Source organism: Pinus tabuliformis, chromosome J (assembly GCF_031772625.1).
Source record: "Pinus tabuliformis cultivar Carrire ecotype Pingquan chromosome J, CPIR1, whole genome shotgun sequence".
Classification (NCBI taxonomy): domain Eukaryota; kingdom Viridiplantae; phylum Streptophyta; class Pinopsida; order Pinales; family Pinaceae; genus Pinus; species Pinus tabuliformis.
The window spans coordinates 1,430,036,671-1,430,050,249 of NC_142295.1; positions in this window are offsets into that span (position 1 = coordinate 1,430,036,671).

A 13,579-nucleotide genomic window follows, 5' to 3' on the forward strand; every position below is an offset into this window, starting at 1 on the left:
AGAAATGATGGTTTATATAATGTTTTTGGGCAGACTTTACCACTTGCGGTCATTTGGTGTAGTGGTAATTTGAGGAGCTATTGGAAGGAAGGTCACAAGATCAAATCTTGACCCCTCCATAATTGGCGCATTTGTAATTTTAATGAAATATTTTTATATTACATTTAGTCAATGGAATGGTGTGTTTCATTTTGTTTTAAGTTTGGGTTGGTGTTGGTTGGTGTATGCCACCACATGGGGCCGACCCACGTGGGCCAGGCGGGTTCGATCCCCGCCGGCCTCGCATTAATTCACAACACTTATTAATAAGAAGGTGGTTGGGGTGTGATGTGGGTGGTGGGGGTCATGGCCCACCACCACTTTAATTTTTTTTTTTTCAATTCCTTGTTATAAAACAAATTGGTTGTTTGTTGGAAAATTCGAAAATTGACCGTAGGAGACATTTTAATGAGACCACAATTTTGCCTAGAAGTTGGCCAAGATCCAGTGGCTGGATTTCAGCGAAATTGTGCCTTCCTTAAGCTTTCCAAGTCACCTGATCAACCCTGAACTTTGACTACCTCTAACTTTCGCATATGAGCTTGGTTTGACGAACCATTCATATTGTTACAATCAGGACGACAAGGTCTACGCTCTGGTCCTAGTTTGAAAGCATTTTGATCACTTTGATTTTTGAGCCTGCATATGTCCTCTTTGTCTTGTGTGTGTCTCTGGAGCCACCTAGATCAATCCTCCCCATTGAGGATCTTTTAGTCCTCCAAAAGCATGAAAAATAATCTACAACTTACTTATACTTTGTCTACATCACAAATGTCTTGAAAAGGTCTTGCTTCCATCTCCTTCACCTTTGTTCTTTGGAGCCCTAAGTGATGAACCAACCCCTGCAACCTCTGCAGACCTGTAGTACAATTATACAAATTACATGCTTGACTTACATGACCAACTAATGACCCAAGCATTCCATACTTCCCACGAGTTTATAACACATAAATTATGGTCAAGTTTACATCAAAATGGAAATAATGCCCCAGCTACGAAAACAAGGCCAACATATCATTGTTGCTCCAACAAGTGATGGCAAACACATCATCACTACAACACATGATTTACAAAGATAAGGCCAAACACTATTTTTTCTTTGACAAGTGATGGAAACACAACATCACTTTCATAGTGTAAAATGCAACACAAAATAAGACTAGACATCATTGTTGCTTAACAAGTGATGGAAAACACATCATCACTTTTACATTTTAAAATGAAACAAATGATTTACAAAAGCACAACCATGACAAGCTAACATATCTAGAAACCATTTTTCATTTATCAATGTGAATGGGTCATTCCCCTATGGTGGTTTTGCTTGTCGAATAACTGCTTCACCTGCTTCACCTGGTTCATGCACCGACACTTTGTCTTTAAGGCGTGGCTTTGGATGGAGCCTCCAACATGTGGCTCTTTGATGGCCACTTTTGTCACAATGACTGCAATAGATCTTCTTTCTCCAGATTTTCTTAACATGTTTCTTTCCCTACTGTTGAGAGGGTCTTTCATGCCTCCTCCTTTTGGGTGCTGCTATTCTTTTCCAACACTTAGAAAATGTATGGTTATGTAATCCACAAAAGGTACATGTTTTTCAATGCCATGTTTTTCGTTCATCACTAACAACATGATTATAATCGAAATGAACATTGGAATATCGAAACTGATTATACCTTTCCTTGCTGTCTCTGGTGTAAGTATGGCGATGAGAGGTTGCCTTAGCTCTTTCCCTGCCATGGGCACTATCATGGGATGATGGGGATGTGTTCCCATCATTCTCTTTCCTCGATGATTTCAACAATGTCTCAGAAGCATCTGACACCTTCGAGCATTCTCCTTCGGTGTATCTCAAGCCTGCAAATTGAGGTCTCTGCACAACTTCCAATGGTTGAGTTATGCCTTGGTTATTAACACCAAGTTCTTTTTCCTCCTTGCACCTCATCCTGGTAAGGAGCCTCATGTTTGTCCCTGTAATTGGTATCTCCACATCTCCAACAGAAATCATACTATGTGAAGATGAAACTGAAAGGAAATCAACATCTTTTACCTCCTCTATCGATTTGGAAAGAACTGACGAGGGCTTCTCATCATCTGTTGTTGGTGGTTCGCTAGCTATCTCGGCGCATTCCCCAACTTCCTTTCTGACACACCCAAATTCTGCCTGACGGGGTAATTCTTCTACTTTGATGGGTTGACAATGCCTTGGCCATTAACACCCAAGCCTTTTCCTTCATACCCCATTTTCTTCAACAGTTCGGAGCCAATTCCTGTGGTATGATTTTCAAAAATAGCGAAATCATGATCCAAATGGCTCCTAGAAAACCCTCTAAGTCTTCTAAAGATCAAAACTATTGCATGAGAAGAACTTTTAGAAAAGTCAGATAACACTATTGGGAGGCAAAAACATAAAGAAAACAGTAAAATGAAGCCTATCGGAGGTCAATGGAGCAACGCACAGAAGCTGTCGGATCTGGCTGATCAATGGTCCAGATTCGATCGGCAAATCGCAATTGGCGGTGGCAAGCGGAGGCTATCGGCGAAGACCACATGGAATATGTGACAGCGATCAGCGAGGTCAACGAGGACCATCGATCAAGCGCATAGATCGATGGCCCAATTTGAATCGCAATATCGCGGTGGAAAACCACAAAGGAGTGCTTACAAATGGCCCGTGGGTATGTGTGATATGTGATTGCGATCAATTGCATCGCAAGATCGCATCGGAGAATTACAATGGAGTGGGGCCAATATAGACCTAACTCATGATAACCGGACTTGATGTAGAAATAAGTGACAGTTCATATATTTTGAGATCAGGCAAATGACATTTTCCTTTGTATTTGCGTTTTTTGTTAAATAAACGAAATATGAAGGAAATGTTCTAATGCGATGAAACCAGACACGAAAGGGTTTATGAATGCAAATATATAATATTTCAAGTCCATCTAAAGCCATTTTACAGGGTTTTTCAATGTTTTCATGTATTTTTAAAATACAAAGGGAAATCACGAAACAAGCGGGATTTCAGGCCGGCCATAGGTGGTAAGTGGTTTTGGCTGGGCTCCGCTCAAGCCCATACACTGGCTGCCACGTGTCCAAGCCCTAGAGAGAGAAAGCCACCCTTTTTGGGCGGTTAACCCCTGTATGAATGAGCCGCTCGAAATGAACCTCAGTTGTTGGATCCAGATCTCTCAGATCAACGATGGAGATGTGATAAGCAATTAAAAGGCAAACCCGATAGAAGTATAGGGTGGATTTATGGATATTTGAAGTCCGATGAACAGTGTTTTGGCGGATTTTTCCCGTGTTTGAATATATTTCTTTGTGTAAATAGAGAATGGCTATTTTGGGAATTTCAAAGGCCCGATGGTCCATTTCGTTACAAAACAGGTGGCCACCATCCCTGAACGCATTTAGCAATGATTGCTAATGCTTAGAGGGGAATCTGAGTGGACAGGGGCCGGGAGCCATAGAGCTCGAGAAGGAGAAACGAACAGATAGCGCCGATTGGATTTAAAGCCATAGAAGATAGAAGACAAGAACAAGCAGTGCTAAGACAAAGAGAAAACAGAGACAGAGAGTCAGTGAGGAGAGTCTGTGTACTCAGAAAGACTTGGGGGATCCAAGTAAAGCCTTGTTGTTTTGTATCTGTTGTGTGAGACTCAAATTGAGCTCACTTTTGTAAAAAATCTGCTTCTGAAGACATAATAGAAAGGTCACCACTGAAGGCTAGACCAGGAGACGTAGCCTAGGAGTGTTGGGTGAACTCCTTATTAAACTTTTTGTATTTATGTGTGTTTGTCTATTATGTTCTTTAACTACTTCGCTGTCAATGTATTTTGCAATCTTATCGATCCATTACACAAAGTAACATAGGCAAATCCATGCACATGAGTCTGTAATACCTTAATAATTGTCTAGGATCTCATTTTCAGATCAAGTGGTATCAGAGCTTTAGGTTTGCTAAGGTTAGACAAGCTTGTACTAGATTGTTGAATGCTAACCAAGTCAAAGCTAAAATTAGGAGAAGGAAAACTAGTTGACGCTAACCCAAAAATTGGAAGAGTCTATCCTAGGAGGAGAATGGTAGAAGAAATTCCCTTGGAATCAAACTCTCAGTTCATGGATAGTTTCATGACCATGAGAGCCATGATGGAAGAAATGTATCGAGAATTTAAGAAAGGTCGAGGTGAAAGTCCTTCAACCTCCAAACAAGAAAAAGGAATAGAGGAACTTCTTCTAGATGGCCATCTAGAAGGCAAAGGGAAAGGAGAAAAGCCTCCTCCATCAACACCTCCTTCTAGCCCTGAAAATAAAAAGAAGAAAACATCTTTGATTAAATTAGATGTAAAGTTTGATTTGCCAATCTATGATGGAGAATTAAATGCAGAAAAGCTAGATAATTGGATTAGATAGATTGATGTGTATTACAGGGGGCAGAACATCGATTCAAAAATGAGTAAGATTCAGCCGGCTAGCCTTCGCCTTAAAGGCACTGCCCTAGTGTGGTGGGAAGGCAAGACACAAGTTGATTTGAAGAAGCATGGTAAAATTCTTTCTACTTGGAGTGAATTTGTTTCTACCCTTAAAAAACAGTTCTATCCACTAGATTATATGCAGCAAGCGATGATGAGTTGGAAAACTCTTCACCAATTAAAGGGCCAAAGTGTACAAAGCTATACCCAAGAATTTAGAAAAAGAGCTTTAATTCTAGGTATTTCTCTAGACTCACCTGAAACTTTGTTGAAGTATATAGGTGTTCTGCATAGCTATTTGAGGCACACCATTCTCATGTTTAACCCCACTAGCATAGATGAGGTATTCGTTTAAGCTACACATCTAGAGGCTAGAGGCAAGAATGTGAACCCAGAGATTGGGGGATCATCAAAACCCACTGCAAGCAAAAACAAGGAAAAGAAGAAGAGAAAATGGAAAGAGAGGAAGGAAAACACTGTACAGAAAGACAAACCTTCATGCACTCACGGCAAGAAGGATAGGCATGATGATGAACACTGCTGGTCTCTGCATCCTGAGCTGAAACCCAAGAAGTTTGATGGCAAGAAGAAGAAGATTGTTGCTACTATTCAAAAATATTTGGGGTCAGACTCAGATGATGAAACAATAGCCACAGCCACAGGTATAAAAGGTAAAAATTTTGAAGCATCTACTAGTAATTCTACACAATCTATTGATAATGAAGAAAATGAGAGGAAAAGGCATGAGCTTTTTCATACTAGAGTTATTTCCAAGCATCAAAAGATTGATACTTTATTTGATAGTGGTTCACAAGTAAACTTGATTTTTGAAGCAATTGTAAAGAAGTTGGGACTACTAACCACACCTCACAAGAAGCCATATCCATTAGGTTGGGTATGTGATAAAGCAAAGCTACAAGTGACTAGACAATGTAAACTTAGGTTTGCATTTTGGTCAACATTTGTAGATGAGGTTGAGTTAGATATAGTTCCCTTGGATATATGTGGTATTGTTTTAGGAATTCCTTACTTGTATGATAGAAAAGCCATTTTCTATAAAGCTGAAAATAAGTATCAACTCACAAAAGATGGAGTAGAATATATTGTAAGAGCTCATGAACTCAAAAATAATTACACTCTCATAAACTTAGGGCAGATGAAAAGAATTGTAAATTCATGCAAGAAATTTTTACTAATGGTTGTAAAGGAAAAGAACCCTGAGAAAACCAATATATTTGAGGGTTGTGATGCTAAACAGAAATATGATTTAGAAAAGGTTATTTCAGAATATGATATCCTATTTCAAGAACCTAAAGGTCTGCCACCCAAAAGGGAAATAGTACATGATATTCATTTGCAGCAAGATGCTCCATTGCCTAACATCGGAATGTATAGGTTATCCGCTTTAGAGAATGTAGAGATCAAGAAGCAGGTACATGAGCTACTCGATAAAGGGTTCATAAGGCCAAGCACATCACCATGCGGATCTCCAATCGTGTTGGTGAGAAAGAAAGATGGTTCGTGGAGGATGTGCATTTATTACAGGGCACTGAATAAAATAATGATCAAGAATTGTTATCCTCTTCCTCGCACTGATGATCTATTAGATCAGCTGAAAGAAGATATTTACTTTTCCAAGTTGGAATTGCGTAGTGGCTATCATTAGGTCAGAGTCGCAGAATAAGATGCATGTAAGACTGCTTTCAAAACAAAGCAAGGGTTGTATGAATGGCTAGTTATGCCTTTTGGCCTAACTAATGCTCCTGCCACTTTCATGAGAGTTATGAATGATGTACTCAGAATTTTTATTGATGATTTTGTAATTTTATATTTATATGACATTCTTATTTTCAGTAAAACATGGGAAGAACATTTGAAGCATGTAAAGCAGACTCTAGATGTTTTGAAAAAAAGAAAATCTCTATGTGAAGTTATCAAAATGTGAATTTGGAAAACATCTTTAAATTATTTGGGTCATATTGTATGGGGGTGGTGAATTGAAGATAGATCCCTCTAAGGTTGAAGTCATTGTGAACTAGCCTAAACCCAAATCTGCTACAGAAGTTAGGAGCAGCACAATATTGGAGAAAGTTTATTGCTAACTTTTCCTTGATTTCAGCTCCCTTACATGCTTTGACAGGATTGAACAAGGTGTTTCAGTGGGGAGGCAAACAACAGAAAGCCTTCGACACCTTCAAAGAAAAAATTAGTACAACACCAGTACTAGCATTGGCAGATCTTCAAAGACCATTTGAGATTGAAATAGATGCCAGTGACTATGCCATGGGAGCAGTGTTGATGCAACACAGTAAACCCATATGTTATCATTCTAAGACATTTAATTCTACAGTAGTTAATTATCCCACATATGATAAAGAATTGTATGCATTAGTACATAGTGTGAAAAAGTGGAAACATTACTTAATGGACAAAGAAACATTATACATACTGATCATCAACCACTTCAATATTTACACTCACAAACTAAATTGCAACAATCAAGACACTATAGGTGGATGGGTTTTCTACAACAGTTTCATCTAGTCATCAGGTATAAGAAAGGCATACACAATAAGGTTGCAAATATGATATCAAGACCAATCATAAATGCATCTACTATACTTAAGCATAACTCAGTATTGCATGAAAGCTACATTGAACAATATGCTCAAGATGTAGATTTTAAATATGTATATGCAACCTTAAGTGATGGCAAACAAGTAGAAGAATTGGATTATCATGTTAAGGACCAACTCTTGTATCATTTGGGAAAGTTATGCATTCCTCAAACTGAAAGAGTTAACATAATCCGATAAGCACACACTTCTCTAATATCAGGTTATTTTGGTGTGAGTAAAACAGTTGCACAACTGCAAAGATTATGTTATTGGCCAAGAATGCATGAAACAGTTTCTAGATATATTAAAGGGTGTACCATGTGTGCTAAAAGCAAGCCCAACAATAGAAAAATAGGCTTGTACACTCCACTTCCAGTTCCTTCTCATCCTTGGGAAAGTGTTTCCCTGGGCTTTGTTGTGGGATTGCCAAAATATAGAAAAGGTCATGATTATTTACATGTTATTGTAGACAGGTTCAGAAAAATGTGTATTTTAATACCTTGTAACAAGTAGATTACAGTTGAACAAACAACAAAGTTGTTCTTTCAGCATGTATGGGTTCATTTTGGATTACCCACTTCTATTGTATCTGATCGAGATTCCCGATTTGTTGGGAAGTTTTGGTCAAGTATGTGGGAATTAATGGACACCAGACTGAAGAAAAGTACAACCTTTCATCCATAAACAGATGGCCAAATAAAGGTGGTCAACAGGATAGTGATCCAGTTGCTCAGAGGCTATTGCAGCAAGCATCCCAAGCTTTGGGATGAACATTTGTGTTATGTGCAACATGCTTACAACCGTGCTAAGCACTCTTCTACACATAGATCTCCTTTTGAGAATTGTTTTGGTTTTACACCAAGGTCTCCCTTGGATTTTGTCTTTGGAAAATACATAGCAGTTGATGGACATAGTGACGTGGACAAAGCAACCAAGTTCATTGAACAGATCCAAGAAATTCACCAGGTAGTGCATGAACAGCTGGAATGAAGCCAGGAAAAGTACAAGGCCAGGCATGATAAGCATCAAATTGAGCATAGCTTCCAAGTTGGTGATCAAGTCTGGTTGTACATCAACAAGGACAGAATGCAAGGTGAAGGTAAGAAGTTGAAGCCAATAAGGTATGGGCCTTTCAAGATACTTGAGAAAATTGGTGAGAACACTTTTTTCCTTGATTTTCCAACTTACATGCACATCTATTCAGTAGTTAATGCAAAGAACTTGAGACTGTTTGAACCTTCATTGATCAAAGATCCCGAAGAGCAAAGTCAGTTGCCTTTTAATGATGATCTGTTGCCTGAATATCTCAATGAGTTGCAGGAAGACACAGTTCTAGACAGGAAGGTGAGAACTATGTGCAGTGGGGATGTTGAGTACCTAAGAATTGGACTCAAAGGTTCAAAACCAGGCAGTGCAAGATGGATAGAGATTGGACAAGTGAGGAAGTTGTATCCTCATTTGATTGATGCTTAATAACCAACTTTTGGTGGTCCAAAAGCTTTTTCAGTGGGAAGGCGTGATCCAAATGGATCCTAGAAAACCCTCTAAGTATTCTAAAGATAAAAAATATCGCATTAGAAGAACTTTTAGAAAAGTCGGATAACACTATCGGGAGGCAAAAACATAAAGAAAACAATAAAATGAAGCCTATCGGAGGTCAACGAAGAAATGCATAGGAGCCGTTGGATCTGGTCTATCAACGGTCCAGATCCGTTCGACAAATTACAATCAACGATGGCAAGCAAAGGCTATCAGCAAATACCACATGGAATATGCGACAATGATTAGCGGGGTCAATGAGGACCATCGATCAAGCACGCAAATCAATGACCCAAGTTGAATTGCAATATCGCATCGGTAAATCACAAAGGAGCTCTTACAAATGGCCTGGGGGTATGTGCGATATGTGATTGCTATAAATCACATCGCAACATCGCATCAGAGCATTACAATGGAGCGGGGCTGATATAGACCTAACTCGCGATAGCTAGACCCGATGGAGAAATAGGTGACATTTCATATATTTTGAGATCCGGCAAATGGCATTTTCCTTTGTATTTGCATTTTTCGTTAAATAAATGAAATATGAAGGAAATGTGCCGATGCAATGAAACTAGACCCAAAAGGGTTTATGGATGCAAATATATAATATTTCAAGTCTGTCTACAGCCATTTTACGAGGTTTTTCAATGTTTTCATGTATTTTTGAAATACAAAGGGAAATCACGAAACAAGCAGGATTTCAGGTGGGCCATAGGCAGTAAGTGGTTTTGGCTGGGCTTCGCCCAAACCCATACACTGGCTATCACGTGTTCAGGCCCTGGAGAGAGAAAACCACCCTTTTCGGGTAGTTAACCCCCGTACAAATGAGCCGCCCGAAATGAACCTCAGCTGTTGGATCCAGATCTCTTAGATCAACGATGGAGATGCGATAAGCAATTAAAGGGCAGACTCGATAGAAGTATAGGGCAGATTTATGGATATTTGAAGTCCAATGAACAGTGTTTTGGAAGATTTTTCCCGTGTTTGAATATATTTCTCTGTGTAAATAGAGAACAACTATTTCAAGAATTTCAAAGGCCCGATGGTCCATTCCGTTACAGAACAGGTGGCCACCATCCCTGAAAGCGTTTAGCAATGATTGCTAACGCTCAGAGGGGGATCTGAGCAGACAGAAGCTGGGAACCAGAGAGCCTAAGAAGGAGAAATGAACAGATAGTGCTGATTGGCTTTAAAGCCATAGAAGACAAAAGACAGGAACAAGCAGTGCTAAGACAGAGAGCAAACAGAGACAGAGAGTCTGTGAGGAGAGTCTGTGTACTCAGAAAGAATTGGCGGATCCAAGTAAAGCCTTGTTGTTTTGGATCTGTTGTGTGAGACTCGAATTGAGCTCACTTTTGTAAAAACTCTGCTTCTGAAGACATAATAGAGAGGTCACCACTGAAGGCTGGGCTAGGAGATGTAGCCCAGGAGTGTTGGGTGAACTCCTTATTAAACTTGTTATGTTTATGTGTGTTTGTCTATTATGTTCTTTAACTGCTTCATTGTTTATGTATTTCGCAATCTTATTGATCCATTGCACAAAGTAACATAGGCAAATCCATGCACATGAGTTTTTAATACCTTAGTAATTGTCTAGGATCTCATTTTCAGATCAAATCATCATCAGGACACATACGTGAATTCATAGAACTACTTTTTACCTCTTCCTTTTCTTGCAGCTGTCGTAGCAAACTATGTTTCTCCTCTCTCTTCATGTAGAAGCATCCTCAATTCAAGGTTATCTGTTTGAAGACTTTGGTTGTTGTGCTTCAGTTCTTCCAGGGCCTCTTCTGTGGCTTGCAACTGAAGCTGCAATCGCTCATTTTCCTCTGTCTCTTTTTATAGAGCTTCATACATTATCTCCACCCTTTTGGAAATTTTGAGCATGGTCTTGTACATCGATTTTTCATCCTCTGTCGCTGCACCTTCCATTGTTCACACTTGCAATTCACATCCACGCAAAGACTGCTCTGATACCAAACTTGATCCAAGTTGACTCAACTTCCAGATTTAACCACGATGTTTTACTTTCGTGATGTGATTAGAATTGGAATTAAATTAGCATAATTGATCATATATGCATGATGTAAAGAAGAAGGAACATGATAATCATCAGCAACATAAAATAACAAGATGTTGATAATGGAGTTCATCCAGGAGGGACTACATCTCTGGGTCCCAGTGTCAAGATGGTGTAGGCCGTTGCATTAAGTGTTCTCAATAGTGATGATGTACATAAGAGGTGACTTCGCTATCATACAAGGAAAATTCCCTCACACAAGAGTGGCTCCAAGAGATGTTCTACTATAGGAACTCTCATCCAAAAAGGACTCTATCAGTGTGACCTAAACTCATGCATGATGATAATGAGCATCTTGCCAACATGGCATAAAAGGGATCTCAATACAAACATACATGGCGACATGAGTATCCCATCAACATAACGACAAAGGGATCTCAAATAAAACATGACGAATCATGATAACAAGTACATCCCACAAATGATTCCGCGTCACATCAAGCAGGAATCATAAAACAAGTAAGAAAATAATATCCCACATGAAAACATCAAACAGGGATCTATGCAACACAATGCATCTCATAGCAAAAGAATTACATGAACACACTGCATATACCTCACATCTTGGGGTCATCTGAAGAAAAAGATGTCAAACTGCTGAAGTTGGCCGTATCATCAATCTCACAGCGTCGAATCTCATGGAATGACTGCTCACACGTTGAATGCTAACACCTACACTCCACTTTGAAAAGTGGCCGAAAAATGAAATGATCAAATGGAAAATTTGAATGCACCATCAAATTCGTGGCATCTAATAGTGTAAAATCAACTATCAATATTATGAATTCTGACAAAGTAAAAATCTGGGGCTTAAGGAATATTTTAGACTCGGCTTAGATTCCTCAAATATTCCCTCCTCCTGGTCATCTGAAGATCTGTTGCTCAGATCAAAATTTTGACTGCTCCATCAGTTTCCTTATGGAATTTTGATAAAAATGAGTATGAAGTTGGTTGCAATCTGACTCTGGCGAATTTCAGCTTCCAAGGAATATGGAAGATTCCCTCAAAGATTCTTGAAGATTCTCCTTCGCTAGGAACCTGCAAATCTGCTGCTCAAAAGGAGAATCCGACCTCGCCATGGTGTCCCCTATGGAAATCTGAGAAAATTAACTATAAACTTGGTTACATTCTGATAAAAAGAATTTTTACCTCCCCGGAGAATCTTCGGGCATCAAAGAATATTTTGCCTCGAAATGCATGTCAAGGTTCTGCCTCCCTTGTCTCGAAATCCGTGATGCACTTCTTTCCCCATGCACTAAGAAATGAGGGTTTATATAATGTTTTTGGGTGGGCTTTACCACGTGCAGTCGTTTGGTGTAGTGGTAATTTGAGGCGTTGTTGGAGGGAGGGTCGGGGGATCAAATCCCAACCCCTACATAATTGGTGCATTTCTAATTTTAATGAACTATTTTTTGTATTACATTTAACCAACAGAATGGCGCATTTCATTTCGTTTTAAGTTTGGGTTGGTGTTGGTTGGTGTATGCCACCACATGGGGCCACCCAGTGGGGGCCAACCCACGTGCGTCGGGCGGGTTCAATCCCCACCGGCTTCACATTAATTCAGGACACTTATTAATAAGAAGGTGGTTGGGGTGTGATGTGGGTGGCGGCAGTCATGGCCTGCCACCACTTTAAATATTTTTTTTTAATTCCTTGTTATAAAACAAATTGGTCGTTTGTTGGAAAATTCAAAATTTAACTATAGGAGACATTCTAATGAGGCCACAATTTCGCCCGGAAGTTGGCCGGAATTCAATGGCTGGATTTCGGTGAAATTGTGCCTTCCTTAAGCTTGCCAACCCCGGTCAACCCTGAAATTTGACTGCCTCTAACTTTCGCATACGAGCTCGGTTTGATGAACTCTTTGCACCGTTGCGATCAAGACGACAAGATCTACGATTTGGTCATGGTTAGAAAGAATTATGATCACTTTATTTTTGAGCTTCCATAAGTCTTCTTTATCTTGTGTGTGTCCCTAGAGCCACTTGGATCATATTGCAATGTTGATACTCTAGAAATTACTTCTTCAGTGACTTCTAACTTCAACCCCTTGGCCTCCATTTGATTCCTGTTCAAATTGTTGGCAAAATCTAGGGAAACAATTTCTTTTGACCCTTTGATTCATTCAAATAATTTGAACCATCCTGCCTCTTTAAAAATCTAGCATGCCTCTAGCAAATTATCCAATGCTTATGTGGAATTGGGCTCATTCCTGACCGATGCTCATCCCATCTCTGCTTCAGACAATACCCTTTGTACTCTATCTACTTGCTTTTCTGAGAATTCTGTGAAATGAAGATGTAGTGCTTCGTTGGGATAAATATCGAGGCAGTAAAAGCAAGGATGTCAGATTAGGGGATCATACGATATGTGTTATGGTCTCATTATTAATGCGAGGTCATGGAAATTTGTCTAAATATAATTTAAACCTATAACACGATTTACATAAAAAGATGATAATGATTGCAGGATTTTCCAATGATTAGAAGGTCTGTCACTTTAAGTCTGATTTAAATTACAGATTGTGAAATGATTCACCCTCCACCCAATTTTTAATGCGACGGACTTCCTCGGAAGTCAGATGGAACATCATATTAATTTCCATAATTGTTAAATAAAGAAAACCAATCTACCTTTTGAATGACTCGCCAGTGGTGATGAGGCGGAAAAGTATTGATGACATGATTGTTTTCAGTGGCAACATGATGATTAGGTCATTTATTCTAGCAGCAACATCCTCATGATATCATTTATTAAGGCAGATGACTGTGCCCAATTCACAGCTACAAATTTTTAGTTGTTACAGGTGTAACAACATA